Genomic DNA, 25,067 nt, shown 5'->3' with positions numbered 1-25,067 from the left:
TTGCAGAATTTACATTAAAATAAAACTGGAGGTTTCCATAGAAAATTACTTTTTAGTAATGTTATTTCATGCTGATGACAATATACAAAGAATCATAGAAAATTAAAGCTGGAAGGGACCACAGGAGATCGTCTAGTCCAACCCCCTGCACAAAGCAGGACCATCCTCAACTAAATTATCCCAGCCACAGCTCTGTCTAGCTGGGTCTTAAAAAAACTCCAAGCATGGAGATTCCACAACCTCTCTAGGTAACCTGTTCCAGTGTTTGAGTACCCTCCTAGTGAGACATTTTTTCCTAACATCTAACCTAAATTTCCCTTGCTACGATTTGAGACCATTGCTCCTTGTTCTGTCATCTGCCACCACTGAGAACAGTCTAGCTCCATCTTCTTTGGAAATAACCTTCAGGTAGTTGAAGGCTGCTATCAAATCTCCCCTCAGTCTTCTCTTCTGCAGACTAATTAAGTCCACTGTCCTCAGCTTCTCCTCAGAAGTCATGTGTCCCAGCCCCCTCACTATTTTCATTGCCCTCTGCTGGACTCTCTCCAATTTGTTCAAATCCTTTCTGTGATGAGGGGCCCAAAACTGAACGCAGTACTCCAGGTATAGTCTCACTAGAGGTGAATGCTCAATAGAGAGAAATAATCACTTCCCTTGATCTGCTGGCAACATACCTGGCAACACTGTTGGCTCATATTCAGCTTATTTTCCAAAGTAAACCCCAGGTCCTTTTCGACAGAGCTGCTGTCCAGCCAGTCATCCCCCAGCCTGTACTGGTGCATGGGATTGTTCCATCCTAAGTGCAGGACTTAAAGCTGGGCATATTTAAATGAGTAATTTATTAGCTGAAAAATACATTTTATGGAGATGGTGGACAAAACATTCATGAAGTTATGTCAAATTCAGCAAATAGTTTTAGTGGGAAAAATACTAAAAAGTCTTTAAGTTTTGCTTTATTGCTTCCAAAACAATGGGTTTAGATTTATTTTTTCCTTTTTGAAGTTACGTTTGAATTTAAAAACTGCTAAAGTGTAATCTTAAGAAGTGTCAAAAGAGATCAAAAGTCCGAAGACAAAGCAAAGTATTTCATTTAAGGTTAAATAAAACCTATTGGGCAGCCCAAAACAAAGTATTACCAGACTTTTCATTTCACTAAGAATTTTTAATTTCCCCAGGAATTTTTTTTAAATTTCATTTAGTTTCATTTCAAGTAAAACAATTTCATTTTCTTGTTTTTGGACTTTCCCAACACCTCCACCCCCTCAAATAAACAATTTAGTTATACAGTTCTAATGACCTGTTAGGCTGCGTACGCGTGTAAAGTATCTCTATGTAATAATGTCAATACATGCTGGGGGGCGGGTATAAGTATTTTTACTGTTAACTGACATATTTATATGTGTACAAAAACTGGGTTTATACCAGATCTAATTAAAATTAGGATTCATGTTTCAGGATTAGCACATCTTTTTGTGACTGCTTGTTTTTAAGATTCCCTTCCTTAATAGAAGCTTTTGGTTTTGGCCCCCACAACTTGTTATTCTAGTGTGCTATCATGCCTTTCCTAAGCCCTTTAGAAGCAGTAATTACCACGGTCCTTATCATCTGTGACTGGCAAGCATTGCCACGTAACTGTTTGACAGCTCTAGAATTTATGGGAGCTGAAGATAACAAATTGCCTTGTCAGAATTTGCCAGGCTTAAGGACACTCTGAACTGAATTTCAGTAAAGGATAGAAGAACATGCATATCCTTATATATTGAAGGCAGAGGTTGAGCAAATTAGTCTGATAATGATCCTAGTTTGATGATGATTTTTTACACAAATCAACTTTAACAGGTATGCTTTTATGGGTATTATCCCAATGAGCACGCATATGCAGTTTGCATGCCTCAAACCCATTTGCGTGTGCACCCATTCATTGCACTGCTAATTTGCAGCATGGTCAATTTGCTGTGTGCCAGAGCACACATGCAGCGATGTGCCCTCTTGTGTCGCCACTATTTGTCCTGTGGGAAATAAACAACCCTGCCACATGTGTGCGCTTGTCAGGACACACCCTGTAATTCAGTATTTGCTCAGCACTGATTGTGTTGTGTCCATGCATTTTTGGTTATGTATGTAAGGCATAATTTCCTAATATTAAAACATGATGAAGGACAGATAAGTAACTACATATTTTTTATCCTTTTTCTTTTCCTTAATGCAACTCATACCAGTAATTACCAGGAAAATAGGATTTTTTTTGTCTGTTTCATTTTAAATATGCCATACTGTATTAGCAGTATATATTATGGACTAGAATCAAATCATTCTTATAGCTGTCTAAAAAGGATTTTGATAGAATTTCATCACCTAGGTCACAGAAAGCAATCCACATTAGCCCCATTCCAGCAGTCATATAATCATACTAGCAGGGGGAGGACCAGGGGGAAGGCGGGGGAACAGACACACAACACAGAGCATCACCACTATGCATCGCCACTGCCTTCCAGGAGTGGGGGGAGGGGAGCTTACCTCTCCATCCCCTCCATCCCCCTCCACCAACACCTCATGCCGCCACTGCATCCAGTGCTGCTGGCCTAACTGCCCCGCTCCCCCCTCTGCCCTGCTCCTCATAGGTGGCAGAGCACCACCAGGATGGCAAAGACAGAGCAGAGCACTCTGTCCCCTCTGTCTCCACTGTCATGGCAGCACTCTGCATTCTGATTGGTTATTTCACTAACCAATCAAAGTACTCCAAAAACGTTATGAACAAACAATCTCTTTATTATATAAGAATAGATATTAGATGCTTCAATTTTGGCTGAAAGAGATCCCTGCAGACCTGCACTTGGACTACCAGATGTGCTAGAAAGCAATCCACATAAGCCATCTAGACCAGGAGCATGCAGTTATTTCGAGCAGAGGGCCACTTACCCAGTTTTGGCAAGTTGTCAAGGGCCGTGTGGGTAGCCCCACCCCTTGACAGGTGCTTCACCCCTTGGTCACCATGTTGGGACCAGTGTCTTGGGACCAATGTCCCAGGGCCACTGCCAGTGGGGCCCAGAGCAGGGTGCAGGCTGGCAGGGGTCTGTGGAGCTGGATTGGGCTGCACCAACAGGGAGAAGAGGGAGCTGGCCCGGCTCCATAGAGCCCCTGCCAGCTGGGACCCTGTATTCCTGCTGCCCTGCTCTCAGCCCTGCCAGTGCTGGCCATGGGACAGCGGTGTGGGCCTCGTGCTCCGACTGACTCCTGCATCCACTTACTCCCAATGCCCCCCAGCCCTGCTGTACAGGGCAGGGGACAAGCTGGTGCTGAGTGCAGGAAAAAAGCAGCCCTTTGCCTGCCCCATGACCAGTGTTCCCTGCTGCAGCTGCTTGCAGCCTGCATGGGTCTGTCCTGAGCAGGCACAGGCAGTCCCACATGGGCTATGAGCAGCTGTAGTGCAGGATGCTGGCCAAGGGGCAGGTGAGAGGCCGCTTTCCCCCACCCAATGCTCAGCACCAGCTTGTAACCTACCCCACTGCCAGCCTGGGCCCCATGCGGCTCCAGGCTCATCCAGCGGGGCTGCGCATAGTGGCAGCAGCTGTGGCCCCCCCCCCATTTGCCATGAGGGGCAGTGTTTGCCACCACCACCTCTGGGCTGCCCAGTGTGTGAGCTCTGGGTGGACAGCATCAGCAGCAAACACTGCCCAGCACAGCAAGCTGAGGGGCCACAGCTGCTGCTGCCATGCACAGCCCCGACAGGTGAGCCCAGAGCCGGCACGGGGCCCAGGCTGGCAGCAGTGTGGGTTACAAGCTGGTGCGGAGTGCAGGAGAAAAGTGGTCCCTCCCCTACCCCGTGGTCGGTGCCCCGCACTGCAGCCACTCGCAGCCCTGCATGGGGCTGCCTTTGCCTGCTTGGGACAGCCCTGCATGGTGTGCAAGTGGTGGCAGCAGGGAGCAGCAGCCATGGGGCAGGCAAGGGGCCACTTTTTTCCGGTGTCCCCCCCTGCCCGCTGCCCCCTGCCCTTACCTGAGGTTCTGGTGTGGGGCAGTCACCAGTCCCAAGCCAGAAGCCCCTGCTGGAGCTTCCAGCTGGGGGCATGGAGATGGGCAGGCCCTGCTGTTGCGGGAGCCCGCCAGGCTTCCCCTGGGTCCTACTGCCTGTGGTTCTGTCATTTTTGACAGGAACCAAGGACAGATCAATATTCATTTTCTAAATGTTTTAGGGGCCCTGCAGGCAGAGTAGAATGGCCTCGCGAGCTGAATCCAGACCATGGGCCATATTTTTCCCACCCCTGATTTAGCCACTTAGCTTCTATTTAACCTCCACTACAATCCAGATCAGTGCTGAGAGGCACTGAAATTTATCTCTTGGGATCTGAAGTCCTCCTAGTTGGGGGTGGGGGACACACTGTCTCCCCTCATAATGCTGTTTATGTGCTTTGCAGTGAATCGTTATTGGGTAAAATGTATAAACAGCATTGGGAGCATGGACCAAAACCCAGTACTCCCACCCACAAAGTGCCTTCTTATTAGGCTACAGACTTATGCTTCCTTCTAGTCCAAGGACTCTTGTATTCTTTTTTGCCAAATAGATAACTTCAGGAGAGTGATAGATAATGCCTTCCTCCCTGTCTCACTCCAATAAAATTGTTTATAATCAATAAACTCTTTAAAAATGAAAAAAAAAACCCATAAGATTTTAGGTAGAACAACTGAATGTTATTAGTTGCACAGAACTGAGATCTTTAATCTCTGATCCACGGCCAAACTATATATGAGAAAATGAAGGGGAGAAGAAAAGATGAGAAGAAAGGGGGGAAATTGAATCTCTGTTTTCTTTCAGCTGAAACTCAGCATTTAAAAATAACTTTTCTAGGGTTCCAGTGCTCAGACAATAAAGCAGAGAGTGTTATAGAAAACACAGGATAGTTTCAGAAGTGTCTTCCATGGCTGTTTTTTGTACTTACTGTGTTACTTGCTCCAGGGGCTATGTTTAATTTCTGTGACTGAAAAGAGAGATAATTCAGTTTGGGAATAGCATTGACATTCAAATGAGTTATGTTATCCAGTCTTTCTATAATGCTTGAAATCCTAATACTATCCTTTTAGTATTATCAAAGTTTATGCCTATGAAATAGGCATAGCTTCTCCATCTCCATACTTACAGAGTATTTCTCACTACTAGTAATTCTCATTAACATTAAAATTTCTTCCATCGCCTCTACACATTCCCAGCGTCTTACAATTAACTGCTAAATTGCGTAATTACCTTGAGACCAGCTATACATGCAAAGTACTTATCACACAATTAAAAGCTTCAACCAGCTATAAAGTTAAATCTCAAAAGTGTGTACTAAATCTATAGCTGGTTTCTATCAAGCTTAAGTTTGCATGTGTAACAGGGTCTCCCCTGCAGCTGGGAGCCTTGTCAACTGACAGGGCTCCCAGCCACAATGGTGCACCTTGCTTAGCTAGGGGTGTACTTTGATCAGCTGGGGCTGCAATTCCTGCAACTAGTCAGGTCTCTTAGCCCAAACAAGTGGAGACTCTGGTAGCACCCTTCAGCAGCCAGGACCCAGAATCCCACAGCTGTGGATGCTGGTTCCCTGCAGTGTGCCTCCTGGTGATCCTCCCCACCCCAGGGGTGCATGAAACCCTCAGGGTGAAAGGATTGCTACTGGAGGGATAGTCCAATCCTGGGGGTTTCATGCACCCTCAGGACTCTCCCACCCTGGGGATTTCACACACCTCCAGGATGGGGGGATTCCCCTGCACCAGCAATAAGGCACAATGAAATCTAATGTGCAGTTGTGTGCCATGCCTTCACCTGCACATGTAGAGGGGGCCTTATATTTCCTTAGGGAAGATGCACCAACTGTAGCTCAGTTCAGGAGAACACATGATCCTAATCAGATACACTCTAAGAACATTAATACCATAGTGTTGAAACAAGAGTTTGGGCTGATGATACTTGACTGAAAATGAAATTTTCAAAGTACAGATCTCTCCATAATAGTGTTTAACTTTATCTAACATAATTAATATTGTCATAAAGCCAGAGCACCCTGTTTCTTGTACAAATATGTCCATTCTCAATAATGAAATGAAATACTATGCAGTATTTGTTCTTTGTTTCAGAATTACATTCCCTTGATTCCAGGTTTAAATTTGAATTCTTCTATTTGATTTGTTCTATCCTGCACAAATCAGATACCATTGCTGTCTACATGTGAATAGCAGTAGACAAAAAATTTGCTTAAGTTCTGTGTATATATGAATAGCAGTGTGTCAGCCCTCTGAATAATACTTCTGCTGAAGAGCTGCTGAGTGGACTGCAGCCTCCTACTTTCACAGCTTGTCTTCAGAATTCTGTTCATGCTTAACTTGCTCGGGATACTGAAATGCAGAATCATCCGACAGATGCTTTTCCTTCTGGTGCTTGAACAAAAGGCAAACACACAGTAATATATTATGGGCCAGATTTTCAACAGAGCTCTGGCAAAAGTAGCTAGCAGCAGCTCAAGTTTCAATGCAAGGAAGGATCATGAGGAGTAGGGATGGTGCAAAGAGGGGTATGAGAATCTGACAGGGAAAAAGACAGTATAATCAGCTTTTCTTGTAGCTTATTATCTGTTGTTTTCATATTCATTCTTATTCATTGTGAAGCTTCAGATATTTCTTCAGAGTTGACAGTTTTGCCTCATTTGTGTCTGAGTCAGTTACATCATGCTTATCTTTATTTGCCTCATGCTTCCTTTTGGCAAAGAATAGTTTTCTAGGATTATTTTCTGAGCTTTAGTTTCCACAGTTTTTCCAAAATGGCTGCAGTTTAATGCATCTCACCAACAGCTCCATAAGCAGGAATTTGGTCTCTACTCCACATTTTGCCAAAGACTTATCAAAGCTGTAGTGAGGTACTTGACTATTTGGATCTGAGAGGTAAAGGCAGCCAGACAAAATGTTAACCACATCAGTTCCTTGTGACCCATCAGCAACAGAAGCAATTAAACCTTAACCATAATATTCCTACTATGCTCAGAAATACCTTTTGACCTAGAGTTAAGCAATCTACTTGGGGGGGGTATGTCTTTAAATCTTTTTTCTTTTGTTTTTTTGGGCATCATGTAAACTGGCAGTTTTACCAACTGTCACTTTTAACATGTATCCAGTGCTTGGACAATTTGTGCAATGGGGCTGTCTCTTGGGCATATAATTATGAATTGCACCATCAACCTTAAACTCCAATTCTTTTAGTGTATCTTCTCTAAATTTATGCCATTTGATCAATGACAAAGTTGTAGAACTCTGTGTTGAGCCTAATATTTGAAATGAGCACATGAATCCTAATTCCTGTGTTCAAAATTATATTCTTCATAGTTTGTTGTTCTTGGGACAGTGTTACATACCACGTTTTTGCAAAATTACTTCCATTTTGTCTACCTCTTTGGCATTCGTATCAGGAAGTGCAGTGAAATGACCACATCCACATTTCAGATGATACCAAGAGAGCGGCAGCCAGGACCATTTTTATGTCCCTGAAGCGCATAACAACCTCCTGTCCCATCTTCTCCCTTCTCTTCGCTTTCCTCCCGCCCCTCCTGCCACTGCTGTGGGTGGGATGGGGAGGAAGCTCCAGAGCTACTCATGCCCTGCTCTGGCCAGGCCACATGGGGAGCTGGGGAAAGCAACAGTAGCAGTGGTAGCTGATTTCCTGCTCGAATCTCTGCCAGTATTCCCCATGGCAGCAGGTGCAGGGAGGGGAGACCACACACTCCATTGCTGCTGCTCCTGGCTAGGCCTGGCTTCCTACATAGGCATCTCCCACAGCCCCAGCTGGAATGGCCTGAAGCACCTCTGGAGGTCCCCAGCCAGGAACAGCAGCAGTAGCAGTGGGTTGGGGCAGGAGGGAAGGGAAGAGGAGAAGATGTTGACCATAGAGGAGGAAGCAACAGGACTGCTGGGAGTGGGGAGATACTTTTACCTGATTCAGAGACTTTAAAGAAGTCCCTGGCTGCTGCTTCCATGGCATGTTCTACCCCCTGGGGGAAGTTGGGAGTGGAGATGCCCATCACCCCTGCAGTGTTGCTCACTGCTCCCTCACTCCCATTTACAAAATCCTGGATCTGCCATTGAGTATCACGTATTTGTAATTCTGGAATAGTAAACATAATATTGATCTTTGTTTATCTAGTTTTTCAGTTGTATCTACTGCTGTGACAGAAAAGAAAATGCTTTGAAAAAGTTTTCAAATATTAGTGCATATTTCCTACAAGATGCCCTGAAAGTGTAGGCTTGATTAATTCATCTTAGCTTGAAGTCATCTCTTCTGTTGCACCTTTGAAGCTGCCATTTCTTTTATTCTATTTAGTTTTCAATGAGCATTCATGGAACCAGGGAACAATCTAGCTTTCTGTCAAATAGAGCTGTGCCCATTTCCTCTGTGGGCCAGCTCTGGCTGGGGTTTGGCTGTGGGAGACAGCCTGGCCCTAACGTGGCCCCGTAGGGGAAAGGAGCTTTACTTGGCCCCATGTGGGTGCAGCCCAGGGCTGACCCAGAAGTTGGTAGGAGAGGGTGTGGCTTGGTTCTGACAGACCACACAGAACTTGGGGTTTGGGAATTTGGCAGAGGGCAGGGTAGCCATATTAATGGCCATTGCTCCCCAGCTGCTAAATTGCTGGACCCTAGGGAGTCCAGCAGGCCAGAAGCAATGATTCTGTGTACCTCATTTGGCCCAAGGGCTAGAGCAGGAGTCAGCAGTGTTTTAAGTCAGAGTGCCAAAACATCGACCACCTCGACTTGTAAGGTGTTTGCATGCCAGGGGCAAATGACAGGGAAGCCTTGAGGGGCCTGATCCTTGTGACAGCATAGCGTCAGCCCCTTCCCTGCCATCCTTCCTGAGGCTTTCGTACCAAACAAAATGCCTTTGCATGCCACAATCTGGCACCTGTGCTGAGTAACCGGCCCCTGGGCTAGAGGCTGAGCACCTCTGAACTAAACAGTGAGAGGAAGAATCCCTGCTTTATTCACAATGACTCTTAGCAACTTATGTCAACAAAACACAAAACTATCAGGGTTGTATAAGTACCTTCAGGGGCATCAGAATTCACACACTTGGTAGAATCTTGATCACTGGGCATGTATATGCAGCAAAGCTGGCTGGAAAAATAGGAATATTTTTTCTCCACAAACTTTGTCTTAAATAAAATATAATTTTTTGGTAAACAAGGAGACATTCAAAATAGTTCAGCCAGCTCTAGCTGTTAAGTTCACAAGCCTTTTGGGAGATAAATAGGGTCTGTTTCCTTCTTCTTGTCTGCTCTTCCATCCAAACACATTCTCATTTCCCCTTCCCAAGTCAACTGGAGCCTTTTATAGCCATACAACTTCTCTTCCTTTAGCCATCCTGTCATGCATAGCCAGATGCCTAGCCGCCACCATCCCTTTCTCTGGCTCAGCCTTCTGACTACCCTCTTTGTCAGTTGCACATCTCTTTCTAACCCTACATCTTACAGTTTTCCATTAGTTCAAATGCTTTTACCATAAGACTGGAGGAACTAGCAAACTCCTCTGGACCCTTTATAATTATACTGCTGAGTACAGGGCAGTGCTATCCAGCTCCTATGGCTCCTGAAGGGATTCTGGCACCCCCTATAGTTGGCACCCAGGGTTGGTGCCCTGCTTGCCCCCCTCAGTTACACTATGCCCTATTTTAGCTTGGCAGAGTTTATTTGAGGGTTTAATGGGTGTCATTTTCTTAGAATGAAAATGGCATGGACCTGGGATGTAGATTTAAAGGTGAGGATATTGATGCAGTTGTAAAAAACAAACTCATTGTTCTGGGCAATAGTTAGAGACAGGTAGAGTGGTCAATATTAAGTTGTTTGAAAAAGGGAGCTATGAGAGTATTTTTTCATGTTGAGAAAAGGGAGCTCTTAAGGAGAAAGGGGTTAAGCCAAACCCAATGCATTATGAATTGTAACTGATGCAGTAAGCTAGTGTGCATGCATTATTAAATCAAGAGTCTGGCAACCACTGATCCACTGACCAAGATCTAAAAGAGGTATTTCACCTTCAGTGTTGTCTAGGCTGTGGAGATTGTGCAGTGATTGCCACTGTGGATGGGGAAAAAAGAGGGGGTGTTACTGAAAGAAGAGAAGCAATAGGCTGGCCAGGCAGCTGGCCAATTAAATTGAATCTGGGACAGAACTGGTCTCAGTGATATCAGGCAGAAGGCACACCTTATAAACTAATTAAATCAGAGATACATAGCATAAACTTTCATGAGCCCAAGCTCACTTCATCAGATGCTGTGAAAGGACACACATGAGGTAGCATATAAAATGGAGAGAATGATTTTAATACAAAAGACAGGAAGAAGGGAGGGAAAAGTGGGGATGGAGAAAGGGAGAGAGGGAAGACAGTGCTGGGAGAGGCAAATAAGCAATAACCCCCAAAATGGACAAATCCTGGTAAATTACAAGGTCTGTTCACTCTAACCGTAATAGATGTGTGGAACAGATTTGATTAGAAGATATTTGACTCACATTTTCTTGCTTGTAAAATACAGTCCTTAAGGCATGCCTGGAGATTGCTATAGTTGTATATGACAAACAGTTCTGTGGGTAGTATTTTTTTACTGGACCCCCCTGTGTAGTTGGGGGATATGGGCCAGATTTTGGGTACCAGGTACCCTTTCACAGGTCTCTAACAAAAAAACAGACACAGCTTGAGCTAAATAGCAGATAGAACAGGGCTCTATCCACATGTACGTAAAACAAAACAAACAAGTTAAACAAAATTCCATATGTAAATAAGAACAGGACATAAGAGACATTATGAGGTAACAGATCCTGGTAAGTGGAAGAACAAGACCATTCAAGAGGGTGGTTATCTACTTAAAATGTAGGGAAACTAAATTTTTGCAGGTTGGTCACAGTATAAATAGCAAATTCCAGGGATATTTCCTGGATGTGCTTATATATGATATGCAATAAAGCAAAATATATGTAGAGTCATACAAAAAAGTTTAGAACTATTTATTTATGCTTACCTTAATGAAAATAGCCCATTAAGGTAGGTGCTTATGCCTCGGCAGGGGGTGGAGAGATGAGGGGGCAGCTTCCATCTTGTGAGCAGCTGGAACCAGGTGGAGCAGCCCTCGGCAAGGCCTTGGCATGTCACCTCACCAGCTGGCACTCCACCCCCAGCCTCCTGAGGTGGGGGAGAAGGCCAGGCCGGGCTGCAGTGGCAGCAAGGCCTGCTGGACCTCACTAGGGTGCCAAAATTTTATTTTTATTACGTTTTTTTTTTAAGTTGATTTTGCAGACAATCCTATTATTCACATTTTCCATGAAATCCACAGAATTGCAAATTGAATAGACCTTCAGGCTGCTTGCAAACACTAAAAAAACAAAACAAAACTGTGCTTTACTTTAAACTTGATGCGTTCCCGCACAGAACCCTGCACATGCCCAAAAGAGGCAGCACATTACTTCAGGCTGGCTCTACAGTGTCTGTAAAGAATGGGCATTTTAGTGCGGGTTTTTTGACACTTGTATCTAATAGCTGATTGAATCAGCTTTAGTTAAAAGTGCCAAAATGTCCTGCTGAAGCACCCAATCTTAACAGATACTGCAGAGATGTGTTGAAGTAATGTGCTGCTTCTTCTGGTAAAGCTCAGTTTGTTTGTTTTAACATCTGCAAGTAGCCCTACTTATCATCTGGGCTAGGGATAGAAGTTACACATAAACTGGTTTAAGAGATCAGAAACTAGTCTAAATGTGTAACAGACCAGAAGTTCAGTGCACTTAAACCTCTTCCAAAATGACCAAAACTGATTTAAGATGAACCTGGTTGGATGTAGTATCAGACTTAACTGATTTAGGTCAAATTGATTTATGGAACTTCTATCCCAGATCCCCTCCCAATTCAACTTATCTCAGGGTTCTCCAGCATCCCAGGATGCTGTGCAGCCCTAGGCTGTGCTCACTGCTCCAGCAGACCAGGGCAGCCCCACCCCCAGCTGTAAGAACCCCAGACCCTGGCAGATTCCCCCAGCCCTACCACCTCCTCCTCTGTAGGAATTGGCTTGGCTCCCAGCTGGGGTAAAGGGAGTAAAGCCCCCACTGTGGGCTTCCCCTTATGCTGGGCACAGCCTGGCTGGGCGTTCACAGCTGGGAAAAGAGTGTTTCCCTCCCTCCCCAGCCGGCCCGCAGGCTGGGGAAGAGGTGTGGCTGGGTGATTGCCTAGGATCTCACCTCAGGTGGGGGGAGTAAAGACCCCACTGTGGTCATCCCCCCCCCGCAGTGCCAAGGGAAGGGGAGGGAGAGTGAGACCACCCAATTCCCCCCTCAGCCTGCCTACTGGCTGGGGAGAAGACATGATTGGATGATCATCTCAGTTCCCAGTTCCCATTTCATATGGGGGGAGTAAAGCAGTGGTGGTCATTTTACCTCCCACTCCCTCCTCAACCAGCCTGCTGGCTGAACAGAGGCCCTGGCTCCCAGCTGTGGGGAACCTCACAGTGGAGACTTTACTCACCCTGCCTCAGCACTCTCCCTGGCTGGCAGGCCAGCTGAGGACGGGGTATGGGGGGTGGGGTGGGAATGGCCTCCACTGCAAACTTCCCCCTATGCCGGGCACAGCCTGCTAGGAGTGGAGGGGTCAAGAGCCAGGTGTGGGGGCCATTTCCCTTTTCACTCCCTCCTCTGCTGGCTGAGGAGAGAGCATGGCCAAGTGATCGCCCAACTCCTGGCTGCAGGGAAGCCCACAGTGGGGGCTTTACTCCCCCTGCCCAAACCAGGAGCTGGGGTGATCACCCAGCCATGGGCACTCCCCCTCCTCAGCCAGCAGAGTGGCTGAGGAGGAAGTGGGGGAAAAACAGCCTCCGCTGCAGACTTCTCCCCACCCTGCACCCAACACAGCCTGGCTAGGGGTCCAGAACCAGAGAGGGGGCATTTCCCCTTCCCCACTCCCTCCTCAGCTGGCCAAGGAGGACTGGCCAAGGTGATTGGCCCAGGTGATTGGCCCAGTTTTGGCTCTGGGAGCCCAATCCAAGTAGACCCTAGCTCAGAGCCCGGTGGGGGGGGGGTTCCCCCCATCCCCCCTCCTCAGCTGGCTGGAGGCTGAAGAGGGAGCGTGGCTGAGGGACTCGCCCATCTCCCTGCTGCAGTGGCCGACAGACTGGGAGGCATGCTCTAGCTGTGTCCCCCTCCACCCCCCACCTCCTGGTATAGGCTACTACAAGGGTCTGGCTACCTTTCAGGTTGAAAAGTGAATGTTAGTTCACTTTATTATTGGTTCAATCGAATTAGCTTATGGAAACCTGCAAAGATTGAATTGATTTAGCCTCAGGTTTTTTAACTGTCTGTACTTGGCCCTGTAGAGTGCAAAGAGATTAGTGGGGAGAGCAAAAACCTGTAGCTGTTCTGTCAAGCTCAGGGGTGATCTGATGGCCACCTATAAATTTATCAAGGGTGACCACCAGGATCTGGGGGAACATTTGTTCACCAGAGCGCCCCAAGGGATGACGAGGTCGAACGGTCACAAACTCCTGCATGACCGTTTCAGGCTGGACATAAGGAAGAATTTCTTTACTGTCCGAGCCCCCAAAGTCTGGAACAGTCTGCCAGCGGAGGTGGTTCAAGCGCCTACATTGAACACCTTGAAGAGTAAATTGGATGCTTATCTTGCTGGGATCCTATGACCCCAGCTGACTTCCTGCCCTTTTGGCAGGGGGCTGGACTCAATGATCTCCCGAGGTCCCTTCCAGCCCTAATGTCTATAAAATCTATGAAATCCTCCTCCCATTATAGCGTACTGTGATCTCTATGCAAATATACCATACTTACCAGTATTTTCAAGGAAAGGTCTTCTTTTGTTTCAGTCCGCCTTTCAACAACAAGGTGTGTATCTTATTTGGGGACACGTCAGATGCAAGAAAATACATTATTTCTCTCAAGGTCTGTCCTTTTCAAGTAAAAGCTATAACTGATGATTCCTCTTACAGTTCAACTGCAGGAAGGTACATAACAACCAAGGGTGTGGGGTCAGTGAGGGTTTTCTTTCCATATTGTAGTAGGTGGCTGCAGAGTATTTACACCTGGTATTTTGAGTGCTCTCTAGTCATTGCTCTCCTACAAGATGTATGTTTAATGCCAAGCATTCTTAAATAGAAGCTTTGAGAGACAAAATAAAACATGGTAGAAAATTTGCCACGCATCTCATGTTCTTTTTTCTCTTATGAAAATTCTGCAAGAATAGAGATGATTTCCTTACAGAGAATTGAACCAGAAATTCTACCAACACTCATACTTATAACTATATATAACTGTATGTAGTCTTAGACCTTGTCCAAAATAAGGATAAGCTGCACATGGGCTGGAAGTTTAGACAGTCTGGGGCTTTCCCAGAGGTCCACTGTTTACTCTGCACAGAGATATAGGACTAAGTCCTTCTTCCCTTTACATGTCCAAATGGAACATACGCAGCTGCATAGCTGGCACTTAAACACAATGTGGCATTGTTTCTCACCCAATGGTGAATGAAAATTGGCCTGCTGACATAGCTGCTGGAAGTAAGGTGGTAAAAACCCTCCAATGTTTTGATACAATAATCTGGTTTTCAGGACACTTGTGTAGGAGATAGGAGATCTAAACTGGCAGTTGGAGAGGTATTGAATGAACCTGTACCTCCTGCTTCCCAGCATAGTGCTCCAATGGCCAGACCATAGACATAACATTGCCTAGACCCCACTCCGGCCTTCCTTTCAGAAGTGGCCCACTGCACATTGGATAATAAACACTGGGAAAGTTTTTGGCCCACTGGAAGCATGGACCCCCTCCCTTCCAAGCCAGCCTCCATCTCAACAAGCCGTATTTTCTTTGGCTTATTCTTTTTTCCTGGCCCCTTTCTAAGCCTTTACCCAGCTTTTAATGCAAATCTGGGCAAACCTATTCACCAAACAGCTTCTTGGCTAGAGTGTAGCAGTACTAACATGTTCAGTAGCCATGTACACACTTACTTGGATGTGAATTAAGTGCCAAAATTTATAGTTACATAGCTGCATATGTGCCATTTAGGAATGTAAAGGAAAATACCATTTAGCCCATAACCACCAGCTCCAGAAAATTCAGAGTTACAACTGAAACTCCTATTAAATCTATCTGGCTTGCTTGAATATTACAGCTGTTGGTTTCTCATATCAACATCTCAAAATAATAGATGAACTTTCATACTAGCTGACCTATATTACCAATGTGGAGTCCGGTGTAAGGGGTTGGGGGTGTACCACGTACCGTGGGACCCAGAACCCCGGATGTCCCCTGGAGAGGAGCAGTACTCGGTGGACCGTCCCGCTTCGCCGCTCTCGCCTGCCACGACTTGATGGAAAATATGGGGTTCACCCGTGCCGGGAAGCTGGCGGTCCACGTGGGGTACGGTACCTCCAAGGTCCAGGGGTCCTGAGGGCTCCTCCTCCCCTACACCCTCGCCCGGTCCTCTGGGTTGAGCCTCCGTGAGGGGCTCCCTTGGTAGAGTCCCAGTCCGGCGGGAGAGGGGGGGTCCCTCCCCCGGCCGGACCCTCACCGGTGTTCCCGCGGCACCTAGTCCCCCTGGTGCCGCTGGCTCCTATGGTCTGGGGTTATCCCAACCCCTGTACGTAAGTCTCCCGCCAGGCGGGTTTTACACGGCCGGCCTTCCCCGCCCGCGGGTCGTCCTGCGCGACCACGTGTCCCGAAGTCTCTGTAGAAGGGTTCCCCCGTCGGTGGCCCCCTTCCCGGTTGCCCCCGGGGTCTGTGTTACCTTCGGGTCGTCGCGGCCTCCTGCCGTCGCTGGTTCCGCAGCTTCCTGCGTCACGGGTCCCTCTAGGGCCGTGTGGGGCTTCACCGCCCTCCGGGACGCCGCTGCTGTCTCCCGCCACGCGGCTCCCGGCTCCGTCTCCACCGGCTGCTCCGCGGCCGGCCCCTGCTGCGGGGCTCCTGGCTCCGCCTCTGCCGGCTGCTCCGCTGCCGGCCCCCGCCGCAGTGCTCCCGGCTCTGCCGCTGCCGGCCGCGCCGCCACCGGCCCCCGCCGCGAGGCTTCCGGCTCTGCCGCTCCCCGACTCACCGTCTCCGGATCCGCGGCTCCTGGCTCCGCTGCCGCCGACTCCCGCCGCGTGCCTCCCGGCCTCACCGCACGTGGCTCCGCCGCTCCTGGATCCTTCGCGCCCGGCTCGGCAGGTCGTGGCTCCGCGGCTCCTGGAGTAGGCTCCGGGTGGAGCCTCCGTCTCCCTCTGCGGGTAAGCGTTTCCTTTTTATCCTCCCGTGCCGGTCCCGCGCCGGCGCGGTTCAGGTTCCGGGAAACATTAAGTTCCCCGCCGGGTTTCCGGGTCCTGGCCCGGAAACGGGGCGGAACTCTGGGGTTCTTCTCTCGGGCCGGGCCCCGCGGGGTCCTGGCCCCCTCACACACCCCACCCCTCCAGATGCCGCTAGGTGACCCCTTTTCTGTGGGAAATTCGCCCCCCGAGGGCTTTTCTCCGCCCGCCCGGGGCGGTATCAGGGGCTCGTGGGGGTTCTCTCTCTCTCCCCACCGGGACAAAAAATCTGCCACGGTGTTACTACGGCCGGGTTTATACCCGATTTTAAACTGATATGGCTGGAGTGCCAGGGCCCACCGCATTATCCGGGCATTCTCAGTTTTAGCCGAGTTGAGCCACCGTAGCGGGGCGTGATCAGTTATTAACCGGAATTCTCGGCCCAATAGGTAATACCGAAAATAGTCTATTCCCCAGCAAATGGCGAGACACTCCCGTTCAATTGTAGAGTACCTCTGTTCGTGCTCGTTCAAACGGCGGCTGGCGAATGCCACGGGGCGTTCGACTCCCTCCACTTCCTGGGAGAGGACTGCTCCCAGGGCGTACGCTGAGGCATCCGTCTGCAGGATAAAGGGGGCGTTAAAGTTAGGGGTATGGAGTACCGCTCCTCGGCACAAGGCTTGCCGGAGCTCATGGAACGCCTTGTGTCTCTCTGGGGTCCAACTGATGCGTGGTGGTTCCTTCCCTTTGGTGGTGTCTACTAGCGGGTTCGCCAGTTCCGCAAACCGGGGAATGAACCGCCGGTAATAGCTGGCGAGCCCCAAAAAGGCTCGCATCTGCCGCTTGGTTGCCGGGGCCTCGTAGTCCCGCAGTGCCGCCACCTTATCCCGTAAAGATCTTACCAGCCCTTTGCCTACTTGGAAGCCGAGGTATTTGGTCTCGGACTTTCCAAGGGCACATTTCTTTGGGTTGGCTGTCAGGCCCTTACCTCGTAGCTCTTGCAAGACCTGTCGCAGGGCCTGGAGATGTTGCTCCCACGTCTTGGTGAAGATCATGATGTCATCGAGGTAGGCCGCGGCATATTCCTGGTGGGGTGCTAGTATCCAATCGATTAACCTTTGAAAGGTTGCGGCGGCCCCATTCAGCCCGAACGGCATCCGTTTGAATTCATAGAGGCCCCAGGGGGTCCCAAAGGCTGTCTTAGGTTGATCCTCCCTTCGAAGGGGGATCTGCCAATACCCCTTGGCTAAATCCAGTGTGGAGATGTAATTGGCTTGCCCGATACGTTCTACCAGCTCACTTATCTGAGGCATGGGGAATGCGTCAAACTGGGTGATGGCGTTCACTTTTCGGAAGTCAACGCACAGCCTTAAGCTGCCGTCCGGCTTCGTCACCGCCACCAAGGGGCTTCGCCAGGGGCTGCGAGAGGGCGTGATGATGCCTTGAGCCAGCATGCCATTAAGCTCCTCTCTAATTGGTTGGTGCCGAAAAAAAGGAATGCGCCGCCACTTTTCCCTGGCAATCTGGCCTGGGGGCGTCAGAATCCTATGCTCCACGCCTTTAGCCCTCCCTGGGGTCTCTGAAAACACATCCCCAAACTCTACGATCAGCTGTTGTAACTCTTTCTGTTGGGAAGGGGACAGGGACGTCTCTTCCCCAAGTGGTTCCCCGTGCCGGGTCTCCGGCCCCATCTCCTCCTCTTGACACTCCCCATCTACCGGCTCTCGGTCCATTTCTAAGAGGAGCCCGTGCGGCTCCTGCCATTCCTTTAGTAGGTTGATGTGGAGGACCTGGGACGCCCTCGGATGGCCTTCCCTTCGGACCTCATAGTTGACCGGGCCGGTTCGTCTAACGACCCGGGCCGGCCCCTGCCACCGCGTCTCGAACTTACTATGAGAGCTGGGTAGCATCACCAACACCTTCTGTCCGGGCTGTAACTCTCTCTGCCGGGTTCCCTGGTCGTATCGGTCTTTTTGCTGTGTCTGGGCCTGTTTGAGGTTGTCGTGGGCTGCTCTCTGGGCCTGGTGGAGTCTGTCTTGCAGTTCTTGCGCGTATTCCGCCACCTGGCGGCCCCCTCGTGCGCCGCCTTCCCAGCTCTCCCTTAGGATGTCCAACAAACTTCGGGGTTGGTGCCCAAAGACCAAGCTGAAAGGGGAGTAGCCTGTGGAGGCCTGCGGGGCATCCTGCACTGCAAACAGCAAGGGTGGTACCAGCAGATCCCACCTGGCTGGATTTTCCTGTGTGCAGCGCCGGAGCATCCCTTTCAGTGTCGCGTTGAAACGCTCGACCAAGCCATTCGTTTGGGGATGATAAATTGACGTTTTTAGGTGCGTGACGTGGAGCACCTTGCACATGGCCGCCATTACGGCCGACATAAAGTTCTTTCCCTGGTCAGTCACAATTTCTCGCGGGATCCCGAAGCGGGCAACCCACTTCATAAGCTCCTCAGCCACCTTGGAGCCCGTCACTGTCCGTAAGGGAATCGCCTCCGGGAACCGGGTGGCGTAATCGATAAGCACCAGTAAGAACCGGTGTCCGGCGGTGCTTCGTGGTAGAGGCCCCACCACGTCGAGTGCCACCCTAGTGAACGGCTCCCGTATAACGGGCATCACTTGAAGGGGGGCACGCGGGGGTTTGTGAGGGCTTACTAACTGGCAGTGACGGCATTCTTTACAAAACCGCTCCACATCCTCGTATAGGTGGGGCCAGAAGCACCAGCGTATCAGCCTGGCCTCTGTTTTCCTTTTCCCCAAATGGCCTCCCATGGGATTCCCATGGGCTAGTTGTAAGAAGGGCGTGCGGTAGCAGCGGGGGATTAAAAGTTGGCTTCCCTCCCGCCCTGTCCGGGGGTCGGACTTAATCCGGTAAAGGAGGCCCTGTCTTAACTCGACCCGGGGGCCCTGCCCGCGATCTGCCGTGGGGCTTACCGGTTGCCGCTCCCGTTGAAGCGCCTCCTCATGGAAGGGTCTCAGCTCCGCGTCCTCCTCCTGCACCTCCCGGAACTGGTAACTGATCGCCAGGCCCTCCAGCTCGCCCGGCCAAGGCGGCTCAGGTTCTTCCCCGGCTAGGCCTTGCGGGGGTTCCTTTCGAGGCTGGAGAGCGGCCAGCACCTCGTATATTTCTGGCCAGTCCCGTCCCACGATCATGGGGTGCAAAATATCCTCCTTCAACCCCACGGGCAGGCGTCTCGAAACTCCATGCAGCCGGACCTCTAGTATACGCCACTCGAAGTGTGTCCTCTGATTGTGCAGGCAGACTAGGTGGATTCCTGCGCAACGCGGGGCGTGTCTCCATTCCACCAGTGATGGCCTGACTAGGGTCTGTGTGCATCCGGTGTCAATTACGGCCATGAGCAGTCGCTGCCCCACCCAGGCCTTTACTCGCAGCAGGGGCCTGGGAAAATGGTCTCCCCTGCCGCCGACCCCACAGTCCATGGGTTCCTCCCGAGTATACTCCCCTGCTCCGCTGTTGCCTCTGGGGAGCGGGGCTCCCTTTCCGGGGGGGGTACTCAACTTCGGTCGGGCAGGACCGGGCAAAGTGCCCCCTGCCGCCGCAGCGGAAACAACTAACCCCGGGGTTCCCTGGGACCTTCTCCGCCTTACCTCCCCGGCCCTTTCGGGGAACGTCTTCAGCCCGCGGTTTTCCCCGGCCCGAGCGCCGACCCACCTGGGCTGCGGTATATTGCTCCGCCAGCTGTAGTGCCTGCAGGGAGGTCGTGGGGCCGTGACACCTCACCCACTGTTGGGTGTCGTCTTCCAGGTCCGTCAGGAACTGCTCCAGCAGAACTTGATCACATATTTCTTCTTTCGTGGTCTCCGCCGGCCGCAGCCACTTCATCATTTCGTCCTTAAGGCTGTGCCACAACACCTTGGGGCTCTTTTGGTCCTTGGTCTTGTTTCCTCGGAACGCCTGTCGGTGCTTTTCCGGGGTGATGTCAAGGCGTTGTAGAATCTCAGCCTTCACCCGCTCGTAGTCGCTGGCTTCGGCGCGGGTCAGGGCTCGGTAGGCTGCCTGGGCTGGACCGGTTAGCAGGACCCCGAGCCTACTGGCCCATTTCGTCCGGTCTATGCCTGTAGCGAGAGCCGCTCTCTCGAAGGTTTCTATGAATGCCTCTGCATCGTCTTCCCGATTCATGCGGGGCATGTTCATATCCCCGCTATACGGGCCAGCCCGCGTCTGCTGCTGTTGGAGCAAATGCTCCTGCACACTCGCTTGTCTTAAAGCAGTCTGCTGGTGCTGCTGCAGCAGCTGGGCCACCAAATGCAGCGTCTGCTGCGTCACGTCCGTGCTCGTAGGGAGCTCCATGGTATGGTAGTGCTTTCCGAGCTAGGCCGGGTTCGGTTCCCGGCCAATGCACCAGTTGTAAGGGGTTGGGGGTGTACCACGTACCGTGGGACCCAGAACCCCGGATGTCCCCTGGAGAGGAGGGGTACTCGGTGGACCGTCCCGCTTCGCCGCTCTCGCCTGCCACGACTTGATGGAAAATATGGGGTTCACCCATGCCGGGAAGCTGGCGGTCCACGTGGGGTACGGTACCTCCAAGGTCCAGGGGTCCTGAGGGCTCCTCCTCCCCTACACCCTCGCCCGGTCCTCCGGGTTGAGCCTCCGTGAGGGGCTCCCTTGGTAGAGTCCCAGTCCGGCGGGAGAGGGGGGGTCCCTCCCCCAGCCGGACCCTCACCGGTGTTCCCGCGGCACCTAGTCCCCCTGGTGCCGCTGGCTCCTATGGTCTGGGGTTATCCCAACCCCCGTACGTAAGTCTCCCGCCAGGCGGGTTTTACACGGCCGGCCTTCCCCACCCGCGGGTCGTCCTGCGCGACCACGTGTCCCGAAGTCTCTGTAGAAGGGTTCCCCCGTCGGTGGCCCCCTTCCCGGTTGCCCCCGGGGTCTGTGTTACCTTCGGGTCGTCGCGGCCTCCTGCCGTCGCTGGTTCCGCAGCTTCCTGCGTCACGGGTCCCTCTAGGGCCGTGTGGGGCTTCACCGCCCTCCGGGACGCCGCTGCTGTCTCCCGCCGCGCGGCTCCCGGCTCCGTCTCCACCAGCTGCTCCGCGGCCGGCCCCTGCTGCGGGGCTCCCGGCTCCGCCTCTGCCGGCTGCTCCGCTGCCGGCCCCCACCGCAGTGCTCCCGGCTCTGCCGCTGCCAGCCGCACCGCCGCCGGCCCCCGCCGCGAGGCTTCCGGCTCTGCCGCTCCCCGACTCACCGTCTCCGGATCCACGGCTCCTGGCTCCGCTGCCGCCGACTCCCGCCGCGTGCCTCCCGGCCTCACCGCACGTGGCTCCGCCGCTCCTGGATCCTTCGCGCCCGGCTCGGCAGGTCGTGGCTCCGCGGCTCCTGGAGTAGGCTCCGGGTGGAGCCTCCGTCTCCCTCTGCGGGTAAGCGTTTCCTTTTTATCCTCCCGTGCCGGTCCCGCGCCGGCGCGGTTCAGGTTCCGGGAAACATTAAGTTCCCCGCCGGGTTTCCGGGTCCTGGCCCGGAAACGGGGCGGAACTCTGGGGTTCTTCTCTCGGGCCGGGCCCCGCGGGGTCCTGGCCCCCTCACACACCCCACCCCTCCAGATGCCGCTAGGTGACCCCTTTTCTGTGGGAAATTCGCCCCCCGAGGGCTTTTCTCCGCCCGCCCGGGGCGGTATCAGGGGCTCGTGGGGGTTCTCTCTCTCTCCCCACCGGGACAAAAAATCTGCCACGGTGTTACTACGGCCGGGTTTATACCCGATTTTAAACTGATATGGCTGGAGTGCCAGGGCCCACCGCATTATCCGGGCATTCTCAGTTTTAGCCGAGTTGAGCCACCGTAGCGGGGCGTGATCAGTTATTAACCGGAATTCTCGGCCCAATAGGTAATACCGAAAATAGTCTATTCCCCAGCAAATGGCGAGACACTCCCGTTCAATTGTAGAGTACCTCTGTTCGTGCTCGTTCAAACGGCGGCTGGCGAATGCCACGGGGCGTTCGACTCCCTCCACTTCCTGGGAGAGGACTGCTCCCAGGGCGTACGCTGAGGCATCCGTCTGCAGGATAAAGGGGGCGTTAAAGTTAGGGGTATGGAGTACCGCTCCTCGGCACAAGGCTTGCCGGAGCTCATGGAACGCCTTGTGTCTCTCTGGGGTCCAACTGATGCGTGGTGGTTCCTTCCCTTTGGTGGTGTCTACTAGCGGGTTCGCCAGTTCCGCAAACCGGGGAATGAACCGCCGGTAATAGCTGGCGAGCCCCAAAAAGGCTCGCATCTGCCGCTTGGTTGCCGGGGCCTCGTAGTCCCGCAGTGCCGCCACCTTATCCCGTAAAGATCTTACCAGCCCTTTGCCTACTTGGAAGCCGAGGTATTTGGTCTCGGACTTTCCAAGGGCACATTTCTTTGGGTTGGCTGTCAGGCCCTTACCTCGTAGCTCTTGCAAGACCTGTCGCAGGGCCTGGAGATGTTGCTCCCACGTCTTGGTGAAGATCATGATGTCATCGAGGTAGGCCGCGGCATATTCCTGGTGGGGTGCTAGTATCCAATCGATTAACCTTTGAAAGGTTGCGGCGGCCCCATTCAGCCCGAACGGCATCCGTTTGAATTCATAGAGGCCCCAGGGGGTCCCAAAGGCTGTCTTAGGTTGATCCTCCCTTCGAAGGGGGATCTGCCAATACCCCTTGGCTAAATCCAGTGTGGAGATGTAATTGGCTTGCCCGATACGTTCTACCAGCTCACTTATCTGAGGCATGGGGAATGCGTCAAACTGGGTGATGGCGTTCACTTTTCGGAAGTCAACGCACAGCCTTAAGCTGCCGTCCGGCTTCGTCACCGCCACCAAGGGGCTTCGCCAGGGGCTGCGAGAGGGCGTGATGATGCCTTGAGCCAGCATGCCATTAAGCTCCTCTCTAATTGGTTGGTGCCGAAAAAAAGGAATGCGCCGCCACTTTTCCCTGGCAATCTGGCCTGGGGGCGTCAGAATCCTATGCTCCACGCCTTTAGCCCTCCCTGGGGTCTCTGAAAACACATCCCCAAACTCTACGATCAGCTGTTGTAACTCTTTCTGTTGGGAAGGGGACAGGGACGTCTCTTCCCCAAGTGGTTCCCCGTGCCGGGTCTCCGGCCCCATCTCCTCCTCTTGACACTCCCCATCTACCGGCTCTCGGTCCATTTCTAAGAGGAGCCCGTGCGGCTCCTGCCATTCCTTTAGTAGGTTGATGTGGAGGACCTGGGACGCCCTCGGATGGCCTTCCCTTCGGACCTCATAGTTGACCGGGCCGGTTCGTCTAACGACCCGGGCCGGCCCCTGCCACCGCGTCTCGAACTTACTATGAGAGCTGGGTAGCATCACCAACACCTTCTGTCCGGGCTGTAACTCTCTCTGCCGGGTTCCCTGGTCGTATCGGTCTTTTTGCTGTGTCTGGGCCTGTTTGAGGTTGTCGTGGGCTGCTCTCTGGGCCTGGTGGAGTCTGTCTTGCAGTTCTTGCGCGTATTCCGCCACCTGGCGGCCCCCTCGTGCGCCGCCTTCCCAGCTCTCCCTTAGGATGTCCAACAAACTTCGGGGTTGGTGCCCAAAGACCAAGCTGAAAGGGGAGTAGCCTGTGGAGGCCTGCGGGGCATCCTGCACTGCAAACAGCAAGGGTGGTACCAGCAGATCCCACCTGGCTGGATTTTCCTGTGTGCAGCGCCGGAGCATCCCTTTCAGTGTCGCGTTGAAACGCTCGACCAAGCCATTCGTTTGGGGATGATAAATTGACGTTTTTAGGTGCGTGACGTGGAGCACCTTGCACATGGCCGCCATTACGGCCGACATAAAGTTCTTTCCCTGGTCAGTCACAATTTCTCGCGGGATCCCGAAGCGGGCAACCCACTTCATAAGCTCCTCAGCCACCTTGGAGCCCGTCACTGTCCGTAAGGGAATCGCCTCCGGGAACCGGGTGGCGTAATCGATAAGCACCAGTAAGAACCGGTGTCCGGCGGTGCTTCGTGGTAGAGGCCCCACCACGTCGAGTGCCACCCTAGTGAACGGCTCCCGTATAACGGGCATCACTTGAAGGGGGGCACGCGGGGGTTTGTGAGGGCTTACTAACTGGCAGTGACGGCATTCTTTACAAAACCGCTCCACATCCTCGTATAGGTGGGGCCAGAAGCACCAGCGTATCAGCCTGGCCTCTGTTTTCCTTTTCCCCAAATGGCCTCCCATGGGATTCCCATGGGCTAGTTGTAAGAAGGGCGTGCGGTAGCAGCGGGGGATTAAAAGTTGGCTTCCCTCCCGCCCTGTCCGGGGGTCGGACTTAATCCGGTAAAGGAGGCCCTGTCTTAACTCGACCCGGGGGCCCTGCCCGCGATCTGCCGTGGGGCTTACCGGTTGCCGCTCCCGTTGAAGCGCCTCCTCATGGAAGGGTCTCAGCTCCGCGTCCTCCTCCTGCACCTCCCGGAACTGGTAACTGATCGCCAGGCCCTCCAGCTCGCCCGGCCAAGGCGGCTCAGGTTCTTCCCCGGCTAGGCCTTGCGGGGGTTCCTTTCGAGGCTGGAGAGCGGCCAGCACCTCGTATATTTCTGGCCAGTCCCGTCCCACGATCATGGGGTGCAAAATATCCTCCTTCAACCCCACGGGCAGGCGTCTCGAAACTCCATGCAGCCGGACCTCTAGTATACGCCACTCGAAGTGTGTCCTCTGATTGTGCAGGCAGACTAGGTGGATTCCTGCGCAACGCGGGGCGTGTCTCCATTCCACCAGTGATGGCCTGACTAGGGTCTGTGTGCATCCGGTGTCAATTACGGCCATGAGCAGTCGCTGCCCCACCCAGGCCTTTACTCGCAGCAGGGGCCTGGGAAAATGGTCTCCCCTGCCGCCGAC

The 25,067-nt window shown here is 52.1% G+C and overlaps 1 protein-coding gene across 4 annotated transcripts in view; it reads left to right on the top strand.

The window, feature by feature from the left end:
- PTPRZ1 (protein tyrosine phosphatase receptor type Z1) overlaps positions 1-25,067 on the top strand; it is a 304,343-nt gene that overhangs the window by 162,516 nt on the left and 116,760 nt on the right. The window lies entirely within an intron of this gene.

This window comes from Crocodylus siamensis, chromosome 4, assembly GCF_052110815.1.
Source record: "Crocodylus siamensis isolate JL-2025a chromosome 4, ASM5211081v1, whole genome shotgun sequence".
NCBI lineage: Eukaryota > Metazoa > Chordata > Crocodylia > Crocodylidae > Crocodylus > Crocodylus siamensis.
This window is presented reverse-complemented; position numbering and strand designations above follow the sequence as displayed.